Source organism: Oncorhynchus keta, chromosome 4, assembly GCF_023373465.1.
Source record: "Oncorhynchus keta strain PuntledgeMale-10-30-2019 chromosome 4, Oket_V2, whole genome shotgun sequence".
Taxonomy (NCBI): domain Eukaryota; kingdom Metazoa; phylum Chordata; class Actinopteri; order Salmoniformes; family Salmonidae; genus Oncorhynchus; species Oncorhynchus keta.
In genome coordinates, this window is record NC_068424.1 from 82,797,001 (window position 1) to 82,818,348 (window position 21,348).

The window sequence follows — 21,348 nt, forward strand, 5'->3', positions numbered from 1 at the left end:
ATAGATGGCATCATGAGGGAGGAACATGTGGATATATTGAAGCAACATCTCAAGACATCAGTCAGGAAGTTAAAGCTTGGTCGCAAATGGGTCTTCCAAATGGACAATGACCCCAAGCATACTTCCAAAGTTGTGGCAAAATGGCTTAAGGACAGACAAGTCAAGGTATTGGAGTGGCCATCACAAAGCCCTGACCTCAATCCTATAGAACATTTGTGGGCAGAACTGGAAAAAGCGTGTGCGAGCAAGGAGGCCTACAAACCTGACTCAGTTACATCAGCTCTGTCAGGAGGATTGGGCAAAAATTCACCCAACTTATTTTGGGAAGCTTGTGGAAGGCTGCCCGAAACGTTTGACCCAAGTTAAACAATTTAAAGGCAATGCTACCAAATACTAATTGAGTATATGTAAACTTCTGACCCACTGGGGATCTGATTAAATAAATAAAAGCTGAAATAAATCATTCTCTCTACTGTTATTCTGACATTTTATATTCTTAAAATAACATGGTGATCCTAACTGACCTAAAACAGGAAATGTTTACTAGGATTAAATGTCAGGAATTGTGAAAAACTGAATTTAAATGTATTTGGCTAAGGTGTATGTAAGCATTCAACTTCAACTGTAAGTATTCAGACCCTTTACTATGAGACTCAAAATTGAGCTCAGTTGCATCCTGTTGTCATTGATCATACTTGAGATGTCCCTACAACTTGATTGGAGTCCACCTCTAAGCAAATTAATTTGATTGGACATGATTTGGAAAGGCACACAAACGGTTTATATAAAGGTCCCACAGCTGACAGTGCATGTCAGAGCAAAAAACCAAGCCAAGAGGTTGAAGGAATTGTCTGTGGAACTCAGGATTGTGTCTAGGCACAAATCTGGGGGAAGGGTACCAAAAAATGTCTGTAGCATTGACGGTCCCCATTGAGAATATTTAGAGTGGTACTCAGTGGTGTGTTAACCCAAAACAACACTCGTCTTAAAGTTGATTTCTTCGACACAGTTTTTTGTTTTACTTTAGTTCCTTGTTGCAAACATGATGCATGTTTTGGAATATTTTTATTCTGTACACGGTTCCTTTTCACCATTTAGGTTAGTATTGATGAGTAACTACAATGTTGTTGATCCACCCTCAGTTGTCTCCTATCACAGCCTTTAAACTCTGTAACTGTTTTAAAGTCAACATTGACCTCATGGTAAAATCCCTGAATGGTTTCCTTCCTCTCAACTGAGTTCGGAAGGACGCCTGTATCTTTGTAGTGACTGGGTGTAATTGATACACCATCCAAAGTGTAATTAATAACTTCACCATGATGCTCAAAGGGATATTCAGTGTCTGTTTTGTTTGTTAACCCATCTACCAATAGGTGCCCTTCTTTGCGAGGCATTGGAAAACCTCCCTGGTCTTTGTGGTTGAATCTGTGTTTGAAATTCACTGCTCGACAGGCACCTTTAAAGATAATTGTATTTGTGGGGTACAGAGATAATCATGTTCAACACCACTATTGCACACAGTGAGTCCATGAAGCTTATTGTGACTTATTCAGCACGTTTTTACTCCTGAACTTATTTAGGCCACAACAAAGGGGTTAAAATACTTATTGACTCGATACATTTCAGCTTTTCATAAAAAAAAATTTAAAAAATGTAATTTGTAAAAACGTTCCGAAAACATAATTTCACTTCGACATTATTGTGTATAATAAACCAGTACACAAAACCAAAACAGAAAAACATGTCATAAATTTAAAAATTCAGGCCGTAACACAAATGTTGAAAAAGTAGAGCGGTATGAACACTTTCTGAAGGAGCTGTAAATAGGGAACCATTTGGGATGCAGGACCAGTCGAGCCAGGCGCTGTACATAGGGAACCATTTGGGATGCAGGACCAGTCGAGCCAGGCGCTGTACATAGGGAACCATTTGGGATGCAGGACCAGTCGAGCCAGGCGCTGTACATAGGGAACCATTTGGGATGCAGGACCAGTCGAGCCAGGCGCTGTACATAGGGAACCATTTGGGATGCAGGACCAGTCGAGCCAGGCGCTGTACATAGGGAACCATTTGGGATGCAGGACCAGTCGAGCCAGGCGCTGTACATAGGGAACCATTTGGGATGCAGGACCAGTCGAGCCAGGCGCTGTACATAGGGAACCATTTGGGATGCAGGACCAGTCGAGCCAGGCGCTGTACATAGGGAACCATTTGGGATGCAGGACCAGTCGAGCCAGGCGCTGTACATAGGGAACCATTTGGGATGCAGGACCAGTCGAGCCAGGCGCTGTACATAGGGAACCATTTGGGATGCAGGACCAGTCGAGCCAGGCGCTGTACATAGGGAACCATTTGGGATGCAGGACCAGTCGAGCCAGGCGCTGTACATAGGGAACCATTTGGGATGCAGGACCAGTCGAGCCAGGCGCTGTACATAGGAGGCCATTTGGGATGCAGGACCAGTCGAGCCAGGCGCTGTACATAGGGAACCGTTTGGGATGCAGGACCAGTCGAGCCAGGCGCTGTACATAGGGAACCATTTGGGATGCAGGACCAGTCGAGCCAGGCGCTGTACATAGGGAACCATTTGGGATGCAGGACCAGTCGAGCCAGGCGCTGTACATAGGGAATAGGAGGCCATTTGGGATGCAGGACCAGTCGAGCCAGGCGCTGTACATAGGGAACCATTTGGGATGCAGGACCAGTCGAGCCAGGCGCTGTACATAGGGAATAGGAGGCCATTTGGGATGCAGGACCAGTCGAGCCAGGCGCTGTACATAGGGAACCATTTGGTATGCAGGACCAGTCGAGCCAGGCGCTGTACATAGGGAACCATTTGGGATGCAGGACCAGTCGAGCCAGGCGCTGTACATAGGGAACCATTTGGGATGCAGGACCAGTCGAGCCAGGCGCTGTACATAGGGAATAGGAGGCCATTTGGGATGCAGGACCAGTCGAGCCAGGCGCTGTACATAGGGAACCATTTGGGATGCAGGACCAGTCGAGCCAGGCGCTGTACATAGGGAACCATTTGGGATGCAGGACCAGTCGAGCATCTATCTACTGAAATGATTTACAGTACAGCCAATGGGGATGAAGAAACTGGCTGAAAAACATTAGATCCGGGATGGTTTTTAGGATCTAGATTTTATGTGGAGGCACTAAAAGTACCAACAGGAAATTGTGTTCAGTGAGACGCTGATGTGTAGGAGAGACATCTCTCTCTCTCTCTCTCTCTCTCTCTCTCTCTCTCTCTCTCTCTCTCTCTCTCTCTCTCTCTCTCTCTCTCTCTCTCTCTCTCTCTCTCTCTCTCTCTCTCTCTCTCTCTCTCTCTCTCTCTCTCTCTCTCTCTCTCTCTCTCTCTCTCTCTCTCTCTCTCTCTCTCTCTCTCTCTCTCTCTCTCTCTCTCTCTCTCTCTCTCTCTCTCTCTCTCTCTCTCTCTCTCTCTCTCTCTCTCTCTCGAGTCTCTCTCTCCCGAGTCTCTCTCTCGAGTCTCTCTCATTCGAAATCGTTTCAAAATGCCCAGAACTGGGTTCAAATACTATTCGAGATCGTTTCAAAATGCCCAGAACTGGGTTCAAATACTATTCGAGATCGTTTCAAAATGCCAAGAAACGGGGTTCAAATGTATTAATTAATTAATAAATAAATGTATTTATTCATTTACTATTTGAGATCGTTTTCAAAATGCATGGGTTGCACGTCTAAGTCAAAATGTTTTGAACTTTCATTTTACCACTGATGGGTAGCTGACTATTCTTCTCAATAAATCAATCAATAATAATACATTAGATGTAGGTACGTAGTACGGCTTAGAAACAACAATGAGATAAAGGTCTAAAATGAGTTATTACTAGTACGGCTTAGACACAACAATGAGATGTAGGTCTAAAATGAGTTATTACTAGTACGGCTTAGAAACAACAATGAGATACAGGTCTAAAATGAGTTATTACTAGTACGGCTTAGACACAACAATGAGATGTAGGTCTAAAATGAGTTATTACTAGTACGGCTTAGACACAACAATGAGATACAGGTCTAAAATGAGTTATTACTAGTACGGCTTAGACACAACAATGAGATGTAGGTCTAAAATGAGGTATTACTAGTATGGCTTAGACACAACAATGAGATGCAGGTCTAAAATGAGTTATTACTAGTACGGCTTAGACACAACAATGAGATACAGGTCTAAAATGAGTTATTACTAGTACGGCTTAGACACAACAATGAGATGTAGGTCTAAAATGAGGTATTACTAGTATGGCTTAGACACAACAATGAGATGTAGGTCTAAAATGAGGTATTACTAGTATGGCTTAGACACAACAATGAGATGCAGGTCTAAAATGAGTCCTTCTGTAGCACAGTTGGTAGAGCATGGTAGAGCATGGCGCTTGTAACGCCAGGGTAGTGGGTTCGATTCCCGGGACCACCCATACGTAGAATGTATGCACACATGACTGTAAGTCGCTTTGGATAAAAGCGTCTGCTAAATGGCATATATTATATTATATTATTATAGTTATTACTAGTACGGCTTAGACACAACAATGAGATGCAGGTCTAAAATGAGTTATTACTAGTACGGCTTAGACACAACAACAACATTTCAAGAATGAGACAAAATAATTTGTAAAGACAAGCTTTTGTAACTAGTGTGGCCAAATTGACGTTAGAAGCATTGCATTTTTTTTAGGTCCTGAAATTGTATCAACATCTAATACAGACAGCCTGTTCAACGTTGGTCTTGACCAAACAAGATTGTTTTTTGATTTTTGGGGATTTTTGATCACGCAGACTTAGGAAATGTTCCCGGGGGGGTCTCCTCTGAGAATAGTGTCGACGTATACACCGACTCGGAGACCTGGGTTCATCACGAAGGATGTCACCACTATGACGATTAGAAACGTGGATAAATGGCGTTGGAGCAAAACTGGAAGCTCTAACCACGGCTCTAACCACGGCTCTAACCACGGCTCTAACCACGGCTCTAACCACGGCCCACGGCTCTAACCACGGCTCTAACCACGGCTCTAACCACGACTCTAACCACGGCTCTAACCACGGCTCTAACCACGGCTCTAACCACGGCTTTAACCACGGCTCTAACCACGGCTCTAACCACGGCTCTAACCACGGCTCTAACCACGGCTCTAACCACGACTCTAACCACGGCTCTAACCACGGCTCTAACCACGGCTCTAACCACGGCTTTAACCACGGCTCTAACCACGGCTCTAACCACGGCTTTAACCACGGCTCTAACCACGGCTCTAACCACGGCTCTAACCACGGCTCTAACCACGGCTCTAACCACGGCTCTAACCACGGCTCTAACCACGGCTTTAACCACGGCTCTAACCACGGCTCTAACCACGGCTCTAACCACGGCTCTAACCACGGCTCTAACCACGGCTCTAACCACGGCTTTAACCACGGCTCTAACCACGGCTCTAACCACGGCTCTAACCACGGCTCTAACCACGGCTCTAACCACGGCTTTAACCACGGCTCTAACCACGGCTCTAACCACGGCTTTAACCACGGCTCTAACCACGGCTCTAACCACGGCTCTAACCACGGCTTTAACCACGGCTCTAACCACGGCTCTAACCACGGCTCTAACCACGGCTCTAACCACGGCTTTAACCACGGCTCTAACCACGGCTTTAACCACAGCTCTAACCACGGCTCTAACCACGGCTCTAACCACGGCTCTAACCACGACTCTAACCACGGCTTTAAATCAAGGTGACTGGGAACATGGATGTGTACAAATGAATATCAAATAGGCAAAACGACAGTACAGGGACAAAGTGGAGTTGCAATTCAATGGCTCAGACCCAAGACATATGTGGCAGGGACTCCAGACAATCACAGATTATAAAAGGGGAAAGAGAGCCGCGTCAGGGACTACTTGATCTCAGAGATTGCTGAGATTTGGCCTAGCAGGCAGTTCAAAACTTCTTCCATTGAAGAATGATGGAGGCCAGTATGTTCTTGGGGACCTTCAAAGCTACAGACATCAATTGAATTTTTACCACAAGTGGACTCCAATCGAGTTCTAGAAACATCTCAAGGATGATCAATAGAAACAGGAAGCACCTGAGCTCAATTTCGATTCTCACAGAAAAAGATCTGAATAAGGTATTTCTGATTTTAAATCTGTTTTCACTTTGTCATTATGGGTTATTGTGGTGCACTGTTATGGGATATTACTGCACCGTTGGAGAAACACAAGCCTTACGCTGCACCTTGCGATAACATCTGCAAATCGGTGTAAACAAACCCATTTTATTTTATTAAGATTAAGGAGTGATCAGTAACATTAGTATCGCTAGTAATTTGTGACAAACTTTGCTAGTTCACAAGAACATTGCCATCTCTCTAAGAATAAACATAATGATGGCAACGTTTTTCCGCACTAAGTATTAGTCTACTTCAGCAATGTCATCATATTTTCAAGGACGCTATATAGTGTGATTTTGACGAAACATTAGCAGGAAGTGGCAGTGTTGGGCCAGCAACCGAAAGGTTGGTGGATCGAATCCCCCGAGCAAGGCAAGGTTAACCCACTGTTCCCTGGGCGCCCCGAAGACGTGGATGCCGATTAGGTCAGTACCCCCCTCCCGCACCTCTCTGATTCAGAGGGGTTGTGTTAAATGCATTAGACACATTTCAATTCTACACCTGTTTTATTTGGGGCACATGACCAGTAAACTTTGATTGGAATACATTCAGTTGGACAACAGACAAGGTATTCCCCGTTCTCCAAATTTGTTCAGAGAGACCGAGAATCAACCATCAGTTGGACATCGATATACTGCGGCATCTGTAGAACGTTGAGAACAACGACAGGACCAAGTGGCGGAGGTGCTTTATCGGGGCTTGCTTGAGTTTGCATGGCAGAATGAGAACCAATAGAATAGTCCCATCTGACACTCCAGGTAGACTCGAGCAAACGCTCAAAGTATTTGAAAGAGTTCAAATAGTATCTGGACCCAGGTCTGACGAAGAGAGAGGCTGTAGTTCTATACAGAACATAGTGCAGGTCTGGTGTAGATATATATATATAGAGAGAGAAAGAGAGGCTGTAGTTCTGGTCTGGTGTGGAGAGAGAGAGAAAGGCTGTAGTTCTGGTCTGGTGTAGAGAGAGAGAGCGAGAGAGAGAGAGAGAGAGAGAGGCTGAAGTTCTGGTCTGGTGTAGAGAGAGAGAGAGAGAGAGAGAGAGAGAGAGAGAGACGCTGAAGTTCTGGTCTGGTGTAGAGAGAGAGAGGCTGTAGTTCTGGTCTGGTGTAGAGAGAGAGGCTGTAGTTCTGGTCTGGTGTAAGAGAGAGAGAGAGGCTGTAGTTCTGGTCTGGTGTAGAGAGAGAGAGAGGCTGTAGTTCTGGTCTGGTGTAGAGAGAGAAAGGCTGTAGTTCTGGTCTGGTGTAGAGAGAGAAAGGGAGGCTGTAGTTCTGGTCTGGTGTAGAGAGAGAGAGAGGCTGTAGTTCTGGTCTGGTGTGGAGAGAGAGAGGCTGGAGTTCTGGTCTGGTGTGGAGAGAGAGAGGCTGGAGTTCTGGTCTGGTGTAGAGAGAGAGAGGCTGTAGTTCTGGTCTGGTGTAGTATAGTGCTCTCTGTAATCCCAGCCTCCCAGACCGACCAGCTGTAATAGAAGGTCTTGGTTAACACAGACATGACGGCCAGCTACCGTCTCTCAGTAGTAAATGCCTGGCGCCGAGCATCACTCGCAGTAGTTGGAACGCCGTCAGCATCCCAAATGGCACCCTGTTCCCTATACAGTGCACTACTCTGGACCAGGGCTCCTTGTAGGGCATAGGGTGCCATTTTGGGATACATCACACCTCTCTCTGTTCGACAGATCGGTCCTAAAAGCTGAGCGACGAGGAACGATAAAGAAATGTTTAGCTTAACGAGATAAACCCAGAGGAAGCTCAACGCCACAGACCTCATTACTATTCTACCAAAACAGAGTGAAGTAGGAAGAGAAGTTTCATTTACCATGATACAAACAGGCAAACTGACATAGTAATTAAAAACACTGGAGTAAATGAGGGATACAAAGTATATTGAAAGCAGGTGCTTCCACACAGCTGTGGTTCCTTCAGTTTATTTCTCTGTGGTCGTAATAAACTGAACGGATGACGACCACACAGAGTTACCCTGAACGGATGACGACCACAGAGAAATACCCTGAACGGATGACGACCACAGAGCAATACCCTGAACGGATGACGACCACACAGAGTTACCCTGAACGCTGACGACCAGAGAGAAATACCCTGAACGGATGACGACCACACAGAGTTACCCTGAACGGATGACGACCACACAGAGTTACCCTGAACGGATGACGACCACACAGAGTTACCCTGAACGGATGACGACCACAGAGAAATACCCTGAACGGATGACGACCACACAGAGTTACCCTGAACGGATGACGACCACAGAGAAATACCCTGAACGGTGACGACCACAGAGAAATACACTGAACGGATGACGACCACAGAGAAATACCCTGAACGGATGACGACCACAGAGAAATACCCTGAACGGATGACGACCACAGAGAAATACCCTGAACGGATGACGACCACACAGAGAAATACTCTGAACGCTGACGACCACAGAGAAATACCCTGAACGGATGACGACCACAGAGAAATACCCTGAACGGATGACGACCACAGAGAAATACCCTGAACGGATGACGACCACATAGAAATACCCTGAACGGATGACGACCACAGAGAAATACCCTGAACGGTGACGACCACAGAGAGATACACTGAACGGATGACGACCACAGAGAAATACCCTGAACGGATGACGACCACAGAGAAATACCCTGAACGGATGACGACCACAGAGAAATACCCTGAACGGATGACGACCACACAGAGTTACCCTGAACGGATGACGACCACAGAGAAATACCCTGAACAGTGACGACCACAGAGAAATACACTGAACGGATGACGACCACAGAGAATTACCCTGAACGGATGACGACCACAGAGAATTACCCTGAACGGATGACGACCACAGAGAAATACCCTGAACGGATGACGACCACAGAGAATTACACTGAACGGATGACGACCACAGAGAAATACACTGAACGGATGACGACCACAGAGAAATACCCTGAACGGTGACGACCACAGAGAAATACACTGAACGGATGACGACCACAGACAAATACACTGAACGGATGACGACCACAGAGAAATACCCTGAACGGATGACGACCACAGAGAAATACCCTGAACGGATGACGACCACAGAGAAATACACTGAACGGATGACGACCACAGAGAATTACACTGAACGGATGATGACCACAGAGAAATACACTGAACGGATGACGACCACAGAGAAATACACTGAACGGATGACGACCACAGAGAAATACAGAACCACGACGAGTTCCTGTATCTTGGTTGCCGACAAAGGTTCACCAGGAGCTCAGCGTGCAGTCGGAATAACACGAGAGGACAAAAGCAGTGGGAGTTGTGGGTGACAATGTTCCACGTGTAAGAGTCCACGATGCAAACAGAACGTAAGAGATGATCACAATTAAAGGGAAGGAACCTAAAGACATCATACGGATCGCATCTGGAAAAATAAACACTGTTGCTTTAGCATGAACTCAAACAGACAGACAGACAGACAGACAGACAGACAGACAGACAGACAGACAGACAGACAGACAGACAGACAGACAGACAGACAGAAACAGAGACAGAAACAGAGAGAGAGAGAGAGAGAGAGAGAAGAGAGATACTCTGATGTGCATGTTCGTTGCTCCTCCGTAGGCCATGAAGAGTAGGCAGACGGATGGATTCTTGAGCAGACTGCACGCTGAAGGGTCCTGATGCCCAACAGAACTGAATCCCTGCTATTGGAGCACGACAAGGCGCATTCGCCTGACTGAAACGGGAATAGAAAAGACACATGAAACAAAAGGCATTGTACATAGCAGGGCAGCACGGCTCAACCATGACATACCATCACATAGAGTATTACCAACAAACGCCCCAAAACCAGGCCTGACGTTAGCTAAGCACCCACCTTATCTAAATAGCCTAACGTCCTGCTGAAATTGCTCGGTAATAGCTGATGCATCTGTAGGGTGAATGGTGTACACAGAGACCTGACTGGTGACACATGTGGCTTGAAGACTGAAGAAGCCAGTGAGAGAATCTACAGTCTTAACTTTTGTCTTTCTTTTTTTTATCCTGTTTATTGTCACCGGGTAATCTCTGGTAGTGAAGTGATCTGATCACGGTAAACCATGAGAACGGTATACGCTGGTAACCTATGAGAACGGTATACGCTGGTAAACCATGAGAACGGTATACGCTGGTAACCTATGAGAACGGTATACGCTGGTAAACCATGAGAACGGTATACGCTGGTAAACCATGAGAACGGTATACGCTGGTAAACCATTAGAACGGTATACGCTGGTAAACCATGAGAACGGTATACGCTGGTAAACCATGAGAACGGTATACGCTGGTAAACCATGAGAACGGTATATGCTGGTAAACCATGAGAACGGTATACGCTGGTAAACCATGACGCTGGTAAACCATGAGAACGGTATACGCTGGTAAACCATCAGAACGGTATAAGCTGGTAAACCATGAGAACGGTATACGCTGGTAAACCATGACAACGGTATACGCTGGTAAACCATGACGCTGGTAAACCATGAGAACGGTATACACTGGTAAACCATCAGAACGGTATAAGCTGGTAAACCATGAGAACGGTATACGCTGGTAAACCATGAGAACGGTATACACTGGTAAACCATCAGAACGGTATAAGCTGGTAAACCATCAGAACGGTATAAGCTGGTAAACCATGAGAACGGTATACGCTGGTAAACCATGAGAACGGTATACGCTGGTAAACCATCAGAACGGTATACGCTGGTAAACCATGAGAACGGTATACGCTGGTAAACCATGAGAACGGTATACGCTGGTAAACCATGAGAACGGTATACGCTGGTAAACCATCAGAACGGTATACGCTGGTAAACCATGAGAACGGTACATGCTGGTAAACCATGAGAACGGTATACGCTGGTAAACCCCGAGAACGGTATCCGCTGGTAAACCATCAAAACGGTATACGCTGGTAAACCATGAGAACGGAGAACGGTATCCGCTGGTAAACCATGAGAACGGTATACGCTGGTAAACCATGAGAACGGTATACGCTGGTAAACCACGAGAACGGTATACGCTGGTAAACCATGAGAACGGTATCCGCTGGTAAACCATCAAAACGGTATACGCTGGTAAACCATGAGAACGGAGAACGGTATCCGCTGGTAAACCATGAGAACGGTATACGCTGGTAAACCATGAGAACGGTATACGCTGGTAAACCACGAGAACGGTATACGCTGGTAAACCACGAGAACGGTATACGCTGGTAAACCATGAGAACGGTATACGCTGGTAAACCACGAGAACGGTATACGCTGGTAAACCACGAGAACGGTATACGCTGGTAAACCACGAGAACGGTATACGCTGGTAAACCACGAGAACGGTATACGCTGGTAAACCACGAGAACGGTATACGCTGGTAAACCACGAGAACGGTATACGCTGGTAAACCACGAGAACGGTATACGCTGGTAAACCACGAGAACGGTATACGCTGGTAAACCACGAGAACGGTATACGCTGGTAAACCACGAGAACGGTATACACTGGTAAACCATCAGAACGGTATACGCTGGTAAACCACGAGAACGGTATACGCTGGTAAACCACGAGAACGGTATACGCTGGTAAACCATGAGAACGGTATACGCTGGTAAACCATGAGAACGGTATACGCTGGTAAACCATGAGAACGGTATACGCTGGTAAACCATGAGAACGGTATACGCTGGTAAACCACGAGAACGGTATACGCTGGTAAACCATCAGAACGGTATACGCTGGTAAACCATGAGAACGGTATACGCTGGTAAACCATGAGAACGGTATACGCTGGTAAACCATCAGAACGGTATATGCTGGTAAACCATGAGAACGGTATATGCTGGTAAACCATGAGAACGGTATACGCTGGTAAACCACGAGAACGTTATACGCTGGTAAACCACGAGAACGGTATACGCTGGTAAACCATGACGCTGGTAAACCATGAGAACGGTATACGCTGGTAAACCATGAGAACGGTATACGCTGGTAAACCATGAGAACGGTATACGCTGGTAAACCATGACGCTGGTAAACCATGAGAACGGTATACGCTGGTAGACCATGAGAACGGTATACGCTGGTAAACCATGAGAACGGAGAACGGTATACGCTGGTAAACCATGAGAACGGAGAACGGTATACGCTGGTAAACCATGAGAACGGAGAACGGTATACGCTGGTAAACCATGAGAACGGAGAACGGTATACGCTGGTAAACCATGAGAACGGAGAACGGTATACGCTGGTAAACCATCAGAACGGTATACGCTGGTAAACCATGAGAACGGTATACGCTGGTAGACCATGAGAACGGTATACGCTGGTAAACCATGAGAACGGTATACGCTGGTAAACCATCAGAACGGTATACGCTGGTAAACCATGAGAACGGTATACGCTGGTAAACCATGACGCTGGTAAACCATGAGAACGGTATACGCTGGTAAACCATGAGAACGTTATACGCTGGTAAACCATGAGAACGGTATACGCTGGTAAACCATGAGAACGGTATACGCTGGTAAACCATGAGAACGGTATACGCTGGTAAACCATGAGAACGTTATACGCTGGTAAACCATGAGAACGGTATACGCTGGTAAACCATGAGAACGGTATACGCTGGTAAACCATGAGAACGGTATACGCTGGTAAACCATGACGCTGGTAAACCATGAGAACGGTATACGCTGGTAAACCATGAGAACGGTATACGCTGGTAAACCATGAGAACGGTATACGCTGGTAAACCATGAGAACGGTATACGCTGGTAAACCATGAGAACGGTATACGCTGGTAAACCATGAGAACGGTATACGCTGGTAAACCATGACGCTACGCTGGTAAACCATCAGAACGGTATACGCTGGTAAACCATGAGAACGGTATATGCTGGAAAACCATGAGAACGTTATACGCTGGTAAACCATGAGAACGGTATACGCTGGTAAACCATGAGAACGGTATATGCTGGTAAACCATGAGAACGGTATACGCTGGTAAACCATGAGAACGGTATACGCTGGTAAACCATGAGAACGGTATACGCTGGTAAACCATGAGAACGGTATACGCTGGTAAACCATGAGAACGGTATACGCTGGTAAACCATGAGAACGGTATACGCTGGTAAACCATCAGAACGGTATACGCTGGTAAACCATCAGAACGGTATACGCTGGTAAACCATGAGAACGGTATACGCTGGTAAACCATGAGAACGGTATACGCTGGTAAACCATGAGAACGGTATACGCTGGTAAACCATGACGCTGGTAAACCATGAGAACGGTATACGCTGGTAAACCATTAGAACGGTATACGCTGGTAAACCATCAGAACGGTATACGCTGGTAAACCATGAGAGGAGAATAAATTATTACCTAATAGTGAGATAGTGAAATAGACCCCATAGATTACTAGATAAACCTGATAGAGAAATAGACCCCATAGATTACTAGATAAACCTGATAGAGAAATAGACCCCATAGATTACTAGATAAACCTGTTGGAGCCCATTGATTACTAGATAAACCTGTTGGAGCCCATTGATTACTAGATAAACCTGTGGGAGCCCATTGATTACTAGATAAACCTGTGGGAGCCCATTGATTACTAGATAAACCTGATAGAGAAATAGACCCCATAGATTACTAGACAAACCTGGTAGAGCCCATATATTACTAGATAAACCTGGTAGAGCCCATAGATTACTAGACAAACCTGCTGTAGAAATAAAGCCCATAGATTACTAGATAAACCTGGTAGAGCCCATAGATTACTAGATAAACCTGCTGGAGAAATAAACCCCATAGATTACTAGATAAACCTGACAGAGATATAGAGCCCATAGATTACTAGATAAACCTGTTAGAGAAATAAACCTCATAGATTACTAGATAAACCTGGTAGAGACCATAGATTACTAGATAAACCTGGTAGAGACCATAGATTACTAGATAAACCTGATAGAGACCATAGATTACTAGGTAAACCTGGTAGAGACCATAGATTACTAGATAATCCTGTATATCAATTTATGAAGATGCTCTAACAGACATTCCCATAAGAGGCAATGAACATTTGATCGACAACACTGACTGTCATGTGCCTATTTAACAAACCCACCACATGGTAGGTAACTCTGGTATCAACAGCCCATCCAACACAGTGAAACTAAAGCAAACCACCCACATGGTAGGTAACGCTGGTATCAACAGCCCATCCAACACAACGAAACTAAAGCAAACCACCCACATGGTAGGTAATGCTGGTATCAACAGCCCATCCAACACAACGAAACTAAAGCAAACCACCCACATGGTAGGTAATGCTGGTATCAACAGCCCATCCAACACAACGAAACTAAAGCAAACCACCCACATGGTAGGTAAATGCTGGTATCAACAGCCCATCCAACACAACGAAACTAAAGCAAACCACCCACATGGTAGGTAATGCTGGTATCAACAGCCCATCCAACACAACGAAACTAAAGCAAACCACCCACATGGTAGGTAACGCTGGTATCAACAGCCCATCCAACACAGTGAAACTAAAGCAAACCACCCACATGGTAGGTAATGCTGGTATCAACAGCCCATCCAACACAACGAAACTAAAGCAAACCACCCACATGGTAGGTAATGCTGGTATCAACAGCCCATCCAACACAACGAAACTAAAGCAAACCACCCACATGGTAGGTAACGCTGGTATCAACAGCCCATCCAACACAACGAAACTAAAGCAAACCACCCACATGGTAGGTAATGCTGGTATCAACAGCCCATCCAACACAACGAAACTGAAGCAAACCACCCACATGGTAGGTAATGCTGGTATCAACAGCCCATCCAACACAACGAAACTAAAGCAAACCACCCACATGGTAGGTAATGCTGGTATCAACAGCCCATCCAACACAACGAAACTGAAGCAAACCACCCACATGGTAGGTAATGCTGGTATCAACAGCCCATCCAACACAACGAAACTAAAGCAAACCACCCACATGGTAGGTAGTGCTGGTATCAACAGCCCATCCAAACCTTGATTAGTCATCTTGCAGCCATATGTCATCAGCTTCCCCACTAATTAGAAAGGTTAGTCAGAAGAATCAATTAAAAATGAGGCTGTTCTCCTGTGAATATATGCCAGTGATGAAAGCCCCAGTAATGTTAACGCTGACAACAGACTAAGGCCATTGGAGGAGACAAGATATCGCTACTGTCTGTTGAACAGAGGCATCACATGTTAGGACCAGCACAGATATCACTTCCTGTCTGTTGAACAGAGGCATCACATGTTAGGACCAGCACAGATACCACTTCCTGTCTGTTGAACAGAGGCATCACACGTTAGGACCAGCACAGATACCACTTCCTGTCTGTTGAACAGAGGCATCACATGTTAGGACCAGCACAGATACCACTTCCTGTCTGTTGAACAGAGGCATCACACGTTAGGACCAGCACAGATACCACTTCCTGTCTGTTGAACAGAGGCATCACATGTTAGGACCAGCACAGATACCACTTCCTGTCTGTTGAACAGAGGCATCACATGTTAGGACCAGCACAGATACCACTTCCTGTCTGTTGAACAGAGGCATCACACGTTAGGGCCAGCACAGATACCACTTCCTGTCTGTTGAACAGAGGCATCACACATTAGGACCAGCACAGATACCACTTCCTGTCTGTTGAACAGAGGCATCACACATTAGGACCAGCACAGACACCACTTCCTGTCTGTTGAACAGAGGCATCACACATTAGGACCAGCACAGATACCACTTCCTGTCTGTTGAACAGAGGCATCACATGTTAGGACCAGCACAGATACCACTTCCTGTCTGTTGAACAGAGGCATCACACGTTAGGACCAGCACAGATACCACTTCCTGTCTGTTGAACAGAGGCATCACACGTTAGGACCAGCACAGATACCACTTCCTGTCTGTTGAACAGAGGCATCACATGTTAGGACCAGCACAGATACCACTTCCTGTCTGTTGAACAGAGGCATCACACATTAGGACCAGCACAGATACCACTTCCTGTCTGTTGAACAGAGGCATCACACGTTAGGACCAGCACAGATACCACTTCCTGTCTGTTGAACAGAGGCATCACACATTAGGACCAGCACAGATACCACTTCCTGTCTGTTGAACAGAGGCATCACATGTTAGGACCAGCACAGATACCACTTCCTGTCTGTTGAACAGAGGCATCACACATTAGGACCAGCACACACACGCTTGAGAACACACATCAACTTGCTTCCTGCTGTCCTAAAATGATGTCCCACCTTACAGCAACGCTCCAGCAGATGCTGTGGGAGGGGATACCAAGTGGTGGCCTCTTCAGTCAACACGACCTCACTGTCTGCTCTTGTAATAATAGCAACTATGTCATAATACTACGTTTAGATGGTACAGGACATACAGCCATGTCATAATATTACGTTTAGATGATACAGGACATACAGCCATGTCATAATACTACGTTTAGATGGTACAGGACATACAGCCATGTCATAATATTACGTTTAGATGATACAGGACATACAGCCATGTCAACATAGGCACGTTTAAATGATACAGGACATACAGCCATGTCATAATTACGTTTAGATGATACAGGACATACAGCCATGTCATAATACTACGTTTAGATGATACAGGCACAGCCATGTCATAATCCTACGTTTAGATGATACAGGACATACAGCCATGTCATAATACTACGTTTAAATGGTACAGGACATACAGCCCTGTCATAATACTACGTTTAGATGGTACAGGACATACAGCCCTGTCATAATACTACGTTTAGATGATACAGGACATACAGCCCTGTCATAATACTACGTTTAGATGGTACAGGACATACAGCCATGTCATAATACTACGTTTAGATGATACAGGGCATACAGCCATGTCATAATACTACGTTTAGATGATACAGGACATACAGCCCTGTCATAATACTACGTTTAGATGGTACAGGACATACAGCCATGTCATAATACCACGTTTAGATGATACAGGGCATACAGCCATGTCATAATAACGTTTAGATGGTACAGGACATACAGCCATGTCATAATACTACGTTTAGATGGTACAGGACATACAGCCATGTCATAATACACGTTTAGATGGTACAGGACATACAGCCATGTCATAATACTACGTTTAGATGGTACAGGACATACAGCCATGTCATAATACTACGTTTAGATGGTACAGGACATACAGCCATGTCATAATACTACGTTTAGATGGTACAGGACATACAGCCATGTCATAATACTACGTTTAAATGGTACAGGACATACAGCCATGTCATAATACTACGTTTAGATGGTACAGGACATACAGCCATGTCATAATACTACGTTTAGATGATACAGGACATACAGCCATGTCATAATACTACGTTTAGATGATACAGGACATACAGCCATGTCATAATACTACGTTTAAATGGTACAGGACATACAGCCCTGTCATAATACTACGTTTAGATGGTACAGGACATACAGCCCTGTCATAATACTACGTTTAGATGATACAGGACATACAGCCCTGTCATAATACTACGTTTAGATGGTACAGGACATACAGCCCTGTCATAATACTACGTTTAGATGGTACAGGACATACAGCCATGTCATAATACTACGTTTAGATGGTACAGGACATACAGCCATGTCATAATATTACGTTTAGATGGTACAGGACATACAGCCATGTCATAATACTACGTTTAGATGGTACAGGACATACAGCCATGTCATAATACTACGTTTAGATGATACAGGACATACAGCCATGTCATAATACTACGTTTAGATGGTACAGGACATACAGCCATGTCATAATACTACGTTTAGATGGTACAGGACATACAGCCATGTCATAATACTACGTTTAGATGGTACAGGACATACAGCCATGTCATAATACTACGTTTAGATGGTACAGGACATACAGCCATGTCATAATATTACTGGACATACAGCCCTGTCATAATACTACGTTTAGATGGTACAGGACATACAGCCATGTCATAATATTACTGGACATACAGCCATGTCATAATACTACGTTTAGATGGTACAGGACATACAGCCATGTCATAATATTACTGGACATACAGCCATGTCATAATACTACGTTTAGATGGTACAGGACATACAGCCATGTCATAATATTACTGGACATACAGCCATGTCATAATACTACGTTTAGATGGTACAGGGCATACAGCCATGTCATAATACTACGTTTAGATGATACAGGACATACAGCCATGTCATAATACTACGTTTAGATGATACAGGACATACAGCCATGTCATAATACTACTTTTAGATGGTACAGGACATACAGCCATGTCATAATACTACGTTTAGATGATACAGGACATACAGCCATGTCATAATACTACGTTTAGATGGTACAGGACATACAGCCATGTCATAATACTACGTTTAGATGGTACAGGACATACAGCCATGTCATAATACTACGTTTAGATGTTACAGGACATACAGCCATGTCATAATACTACGTTTAGATGATACAGGACATACTGCCATGTCATAATACTACGTTTAGATGGTACAGGACATACAGCCATGTCATAATACTACGTTTAGATGGTACAGGGCATACAGCCATGTCATAATACTACGTTTAGATGGTACAGGACATACAGCCATGTCATAATACTACGTTTAGATGGTACAGGACATACAGCCATGTCATAATACTACGTTTAGATGATACAGGACATACAGCCATGTCATAATACTACGTTTAGATGGTACAGGACATACAGCCCTGTCATAATACTACGTTTAGATGGTACAGGACATACAGCCATGTCATAATATTACTGGACATACAGCCATGTCATAATACTACGTTTAGATGGTACAGGACATACAGCCATGTCATAATATTACTGGACATACAGCCATGTCATAATACTACGTTTAGATGGTACAGGACATACAGCCATGTCATAATATTACTGGACATACAGCCATGTCATAATACTACGTTTAGATGGTACAGGACATACAGCCATGTCATAATACTACGTTTAGATGGTACAGGACATACAGCCCTGTCATAATACTACGTTTAGATGGTACAGGACATACAGCCATGTCATAATACTACGTTTAGATGATACAGGACATACAGCCATGTCATAATACTACGTTTAGATGATACAGGACATACAGCCCTGTCATAATACTACGTTTAGATGGTACAGGACATACAGCCATGTCATAATACTACGTTTAGATGATACAGGACATACAGCCATGTCATAATACTACGTTTAGATGGTACAGGACATACAGCCATGTCATAATACTACGTTTAGATGGTACAGGACATACAGCCATGTCATAATACTACGTTTAGATGGTACAGGACATACAGCCATGTCATAATATTACTGGACATACAGCCCTGTCATAATACTACGTTTAGATGGTACAGGACATACAGCCATGTCATAATACTACGTTTAGATGGTACAGGACATACAGCCATGTCATAATACTACGTTTAGATGATACAGGACATACAGCCATGTCATAATACTACGTTTAGATGATACAGGACATACAGCCATGTCATAATACTACGTTTAGATGGTACAGGACATACAGCCCTGTCATAATACTACGTTTAGATGATACAGGACATACAGCCATGTCATAATACTACGTTTAGATGGTACAGGACACACAGCCATGTCATAATACTACGTTTAGATGGTACAGGACACACAGCCATGTCATAATACTACGTTTAGATGATACAGGACACACAGCCATGTCATAATACTACGTTTAGATGGTACAGGACATACAGCCATGTCATAATACTACGTTTAGATGATGCAGGACATACAGCCCTGTCATAATACTACGTTTAGATGGTACAGGACATACAGCCATGTCATAATACTACTGGACATACAGCCCTGTCATAATACTACGTTTAGATGATACAGGACATACAGCCATGTCATAATACTACGTTTAAATGGTACAGGACATACAGCCATGTCATAATATTACGTTTAGATGATACAGGACATACAGCCATGTCATAATACTACGTTTAGATGGTACAGGACATACAGCCATGTCATAATACTACGTTTAGATGATACAGGACATACAGCCCTGTCATAATACTACGTTTAGATGGTACAGGACATACAGCCATGTCATAATACTACGTTTAAATGGTACAGGACATACAGCCCTGTCATAATACTACGTTTAGATGGTACAGGACATACAGCCATGTCATAATACTACGTTTAGATGATACAGGACATACAGCCCTGTCATAATACTACGTTTAGATGGTACAGGGCATACAGCCATGTCATAATACTACGTTTAGATGATACAGGACATACAGCCCTGTCATAATACTACGTTTAGATGGTACAGGGCATACAGCCATGTCATAATACTACGTTTAGATGGTACAGGACATACAGCCATGTCATAATACTACGTTTAGATGGTACAGGACATACAGCCATGTCATAATACTACGTTTAGATGGTACAGGACATACAGCCATGTCATAATACTACGTTTAGATGATACAGGACATACAGCCATGTCATAATACTACGTTTAGATGGTACAGGACATACAGCCATGTCATAATACTACGTTTAGATGATACAGGACATACAGCCATGTCATAATACTACGTTTAGATGGTACAGGACATACAGCCATGTCATAATACTACGTTTAGATGGTACAGGACATACAGCCCTGTCATAATACTACGTTTAGATGGTACAGGACATACAGCCATGTCATAATACTACGTTTAGATGGTACAGGACATACAGCCATGTCATAATACTACGTTTAGATGGTACAGGACATACAGCCCTGTCATAATACTACGTTTAGATGATACAGGACATACAGCCATGTCATAATACTACGTTTAGATGGTACAGGACATACAGCCATGTCATAATACTACGTTTAGATGATACAGGACAGACAGCCATGTCATAATAC